The sequence below is a fragment of the Bidens hawaiensis genome, unplaced genomic scaffold, assembly GCF_021521415.1.
Source record: "Bidens hawaiensis isolate Kalapana, Puna unplaced genomic scaffold, B.hawaiensis_p1.1 tig00040155_1, whole genome shotgun sequence".
Lineage (NCBI taxonomy): Eukaryota > Viridiplantae > Streptophyta > Magnoliopsida > Asterales > Asteraceae > Bidens > Bidens hawaiensis.
In genome coordinates, this window is record NW_027505654.1 from 110,226 (window position 1) to 116,051 (window position 5,826).

At 32.9% G+C, this 5,826-nt stretch overlaps 1 pseudogene; it reads left to right on the forward strand.

Moving 5' to 3' along the window:
* Positions 1–1,180: 1,180 nt before the first annotated feature.
* Positions 1,181–5,337, forward strand: LOC143614533 (2-oxoisovalerate dehydrogenase subunit alpha 1, mitochondrial pseudogene; annotated as a pseudogene).
* The last annotated feature ends 489 nt before the right edge of the window (positions 5,338–5,826 follow it).

Genomic DNA, 5,826 nt, shown 5'->3' on the forward strand with positions numbered 1-5,826 from the left:
TTCATATCTTTACGTTTTTGCTACAAGATTTTTAGCCTTTTAACTTTAGTTTCAAATTCGCAACGTGCCGGTTTAAAGAAGCTACGGATAAAGGGGTTGGATTCTTTCACGAAACAAGTTTTTGGATCCTTTCACAAAAGTTCGAGCCGTTGCATCACTTGAGGTCTCCAACTTGTACTGATGTTAAAATTAAGATTTATCTTTAAACGGTAACCCATGCATCCATATTTAGATCGACTATTTGTCTATAAGGCTCCCGTTGTAGGCTTTATCTTAGACCTGCAAGGCTGAGCTGGAGGGCCCCAACACCACGCCTAGGCAGCATGCTGGGGTGGCATGGAAGTGACAGGTAAGTATTTACTGGCCCAGCAAGAGGAATTGTGGTGGGGCCATAGTGCTTCTCTCTCTCTATATATATATATATATATCTCACACACACACATATAACATGGTTAGGGGTTTTAAACAACAAAAGACTTTATAAAGGAGCTCCGTTTCCTACATGGCGATGACGTAAGTCCCTCCACAACACATAAGAACTTCCGCATCAGGGCCATCCATAGCTTACGTGGAGAAGATTTGTGAGAAGGACGGAGAAGGCAAGTGTTGTGAAGGTTGAGGTGGAGGTCATCCATCCGAAGATCCTTTATCAAGGATGGTGAAGGATGATAGTTTGTGGGTCCTTCATATTGGTTATGTGGAAATTATGAAGTTGTATGTGAGAAGAATGAATATGTTATTGTTGTAGGTAAAAATGTTTGTAGAAAAATTGAAAGGAAATTTGTTGTGGCACGCTAACTGGACTGTTTATGGAGAAAATTACTCTCAATTGTTGTGGACAGTCAAACCTAATTAATAACACAATGAACCTTTTCCATTTGAGAGTGACACTTTCCAACACATACTTATTATTGTGGGGCTAGTGGCTACAAGCCACCAACCGCGCCCGGTTATATAAATTTAGATGTGGGCGATGGCTTATTTATAATAACTCGTGTGCATGTATAATCAATAGATTAATGGTACAAAATATGGCTTATTTATATAACTAACTACTCATATATATACGCATGTGTAATCAATAGATCAATAATGCTATATATAAATCACATACCCATCTAACACTTCATCCCCACATTCTTCTTCCCATTATTGCTAAAAGTAGCTAGCGTAACTGAACATGACTATATGGCTGGTCTTTACAAGAGGCAACAATTACCGGAAAAAAACATTGATATCTACAGCCTTCCGATCCTTACGAACCTCCCTAGCCACTTCCGCTTCAGGTGATGCACGTGAAGGGACTTCCCGAAAGCCGGCTTATATGTCATCAGGCACTGTTTTCAGATATTGCCACTTTGGTGCCTTGGAAGCTCGTCAACAAGTAAATAGGTTCTCTAGCGATGATGAGGAGGAAAAAAGCCAGGTAAATTAATTTCTCATGAACGTACAAATAGTTATACATGCATATACAGTGACGATTCCATATTTTTGTTCTTTTGCTAACATTTTACCGTATATGTTTTTAGTTTTAAAAAATATATAATAAATTATGGTTTTGAATTGTTTATTTTTCTAAAAAACAAAATCATTTTTATATAGATATACGTTGTATTATATTTTTTAGAAAGGTTTCTTTGGTTGAAAAACAATTTTTTTACATTGGTATATGTAAGGATATTATTATTATTATTATTATTATTATTATTTGTTTCTATTTGGGTTGTTCAGTATTCGAATTGAAATCGGAAAACTCGAATTTCAATTCGAATTGAACTTGAAATTGAAGGTTCGAATTCGGTTTTCAAGAGTTTGAATTTGATTTATTGATCGAATACGAATTTATGATTTTAAATTCAATTTGAATTTCGAGTTAAAATTATATACATATACACATATAGTAAACATGTTTCTAATGATTTTAGACATATTTGGATTAGAATTTCTAATTTGAATTGAATTGTTATTAATTTCGAATTCCAATCAAATCAACCGAATCTAATTCGAATCCAGGTTCAAAAAATAAAAATCGAACGATTTGATTTGATTTATTCTGATATTTGAAATTTGGTTCGTCGAACACTCCTAATTTCTATAACTATACAAAAGCAAACTTTTAAATATTTTAAAAACAAACGAGTTGGCTCGAGGTTTTTACGAGCGAAGCGTGACTAAACATTCAACTTGCTAAGATAAACAAGCCGAGCTGCTTCGCTAAAAAAAATACTTACTGTTCTTGAAGAAAAAAATGTCATTATAAATTGAAGAAGCGTCAAATGAGTTATTACATGGAATTATGGCTAGGGTGCTTAACGAACGAGTCAACTCAAGCCAATTTCATCAATTTAGCATGTCAACGTATTTTATTATTATTATTTAAAAACCGTGTATACATACGAAATAAACTTTTCTATAAAAGAATAATCTTTATATAAATATTCATGATTTTCGAGCTGAGCTTGAGCAGATGGTGAAAGTTAAGACCAAGATTGTGTTATAAGGGCTTGTTGGGTCTTCGAATTAATCTATCTTCAATTTAGGCTAAATTAGTCGAGCTGAAATGTTTAGCTTAAAATATTTCGTTAATGGTTTTAAAGAATTAAATTATAATTTTACTCACTTTTGAGTATTTTATATATAATATTGTTCAGTAACACGGTAAAGTAATTTTTAGAAACAAGTAACATGTATAACCAAAAGTGGTATAAAAGGAAAGAAATGAGCACATGCTGTATTTGACTGACTAAAATAGTTTTAGTACACATGTAATCAATAGTCATGTGTAGACCAGGGCGTGGGTGGTGTTCACAGGTTTTTTTTTATAACTTTTATCACAGTTTTCATATCATTCTTAAGATTTTCAAATGACGATCTTATATGGGATTTAACCTAAGACCTCCTCTCTAAATAGTTTATAGTCTTTTAAACGGATCGTCCATTACTCTTTCAGGATAGTTAACCCAACCCAAGAACTGCATTAATTCCCAATTCCAACAACATTAATCACCTGGCAGCAAAGAGAATAAAAAGGATTTCCCAAAAGGGTAGGGAGTGAGGAACCCTTAAAATCATCTTTACATACAACTATACATGGAGAGAGAGAGAGATAGATGGGGGTAGGTAAAGGTAAAAATTGGTTAATTGCTAAAAATCAAACTAGATATAAACCATTATACTATGTATTAAAGGAAACATACTACTACACAGTGTTACCTTTAATATATAATTTTGCATTTTAGTCTTTAAATTTTAGATTGTTTTAATTTAGTCCCTCAAGTTTTAAATTGTTTTAGTTTTGATCCATGACATTTATTTTTGCTAAACTTTGTTTACTTTTCACTTTAGCATCCCAAAGTTTTCATGATTTTAGTGTACCTTAATATATGTTTATGTTTTCCTTCTCATATAGTTTTTTTTTATTACTTATACATTTAAGTTATTGATTCGTTGGTAATCTTTAGCATACGATATTTTAAAAACTTTAGTATGCTGTTACGACATGCTCATATTTTTATATGTCATGCTGTTAAAACGAAGTTGTATTCGCAACAAGTTATGTAAGTTCCGATGAAAACGGAGTTTTTTGCGCAATAGAATATTTTTTTTGTATTGTAACCACATACCAAGTGTCGGTACCACATCAATACCGTAATGAGCCGAACCAATAAGTTCTTTTGATAGTTAGATAAACTTTTATTTTGTTGTGCCGGAGTGATATTCGTTACGATGTGTTTGCGTATTCGCGTTTTAATATGCGGGTCCGTTGTCGAGTTCCCCGCTAAAAGCGCGTCGGCAACACTCTCATTTAAATTGTTTTGAAAATCTTGCTATGTTTATATTAAACCTACAAATTAACTTGAGGTTATAACTGCTAAATATGATTAAACCTTTCAATAACATTTTAAATAGCCCAGATTATGAATAAAATATATAGCACATGGCTTTCAATAGCTATAACTTATAATGAATCATCATATATATATAACTATATGTGTTACTGATCTAGAATGCATATAATTATGTACAATTTCTTATTAATATTTTACTTAATAATAAAGTGCTTCATATCATGACTTTTTGGAACTATTATGTCAATGACGACGTTGTGTGTCTTGAGCTTATAGATACAATAAAGTCACCATTATTTATTATTTTATTTGACTTAGACCCATTTATAATTCTGATATCAAGTCAAGAGACATTTGAGCGCCGAAGAAAAAATATTGAATCCGTATTTTTCAATGACGAGTTAATAAATTTTGTTTTTAATCCGTTACCCTATGGAAACTTACTATGAGGTCACAAATTATAAATTTCTCACGTTCGACAGTGATTTATCTTCTCACTCACAGCACATAGACGACTTAATAAATCTATATATAAAAATAATAGTAAGCAGACAAGTCACTTTTATTTTTGAAATGTCAAGAACGGTAATTATCAGCTTCCGAACATCTCTTCAACTATATTAAACCTTACATTCAGGATATGCATGAACAACTATTACTATTATTTCTTTTTAATGTATAAGTGATCAATATTATCTTAAATAACAAAGATAAGAGTTAAATCAAAACATGAAGCAATTTGGAATACTTTGCCAACGATTTAACTCATCTGAAGGTTTCGTTATGTCTGTTTATGATCGAGACAGGTTTTGGATTTTCCTGGTGGTTGGGTTCCGTACACTTCTGAAATGAGATTTCTTCCTGGATCATCCGAGAAGAGGGTGCAATGTTACCGAGTTCTAGATGATGATGGCTACCCACTTTCGTCTACCAAATTTCAACACGTATACATCCACACACACCTATAGTGGTGGAACCAAAACTCACTGAGGTTACCATAAAGTTATATCCTCTACCAAATACAACTAAAGGGTCCAACGCATATTTTTTCTTTAAAAAAATAAATATTTCTTGATAAAACAATAAGTTCTAATATTCTAGATCGAATGCAGCTAATGGGTCCAACTCATTTTGTTTTTCTATAAAATAAATTCGACGAATTCCATGTGACTGTGCAGGTCAACGGACCCTTTGACCCACCCACCCATTGGTTCCACCCCCGATTCTTGGCACAAGTTTTCAAATCTACGCGTTTAAGCGACTAGGTGCTAAGTTTGATGCATGAAATGTACGTACTCTTGTGTAGGTGAGCAACGAAGTTGCAGTGAAGATGTATAGTGGCATGGTCACCCTTCAAGCTATGGATACAGTCATCTATGAAGCACAAAGGCAAGGGAGAATATCGTTCTATATGACCTCGTATGGTGAAGAAGCTGTGAACCTAGGATCAGCAGCAGCTCTTAGTGATGATGACATAGTTTTACCACAGGTTCGTACACCAACATAATATTAGATTTTCTTGGTAACAAAATATCTAGAGTGAAAGCACCAATTCCACATCTTTCGGTTCTAACCATCCTTCAACCGTGAAAATGCCGATCTTTAAAACATTTAAATAATTAATTAAAAACTAAATTTTTTTATTTTTTATTTTTTTAACAAAAAGTAGATATATAATAATATATTAAGCAAGGTAGTGATTACATCGAAACAAAAGGCAAGCGAGCAACAAGCTGCGTCGCTACTGTTGAGTTTTAACAAGATTATCAAAGTCATAAAAGTCCAATTGTATGAAAAACGCAGCGGATAAAAGATTTAAATCTTGTTAGTTTATAGTGTATAAAACCAATTTTATACATGTAAAACCCAAAATCGGATCCAAATACGAAATACATACTATCTAATACATGCATGTCACTATAAGTCCATGCATGTCATAACTACCTTTCAAGTAGTAAAACCGGGTGAAGAAGGAGAT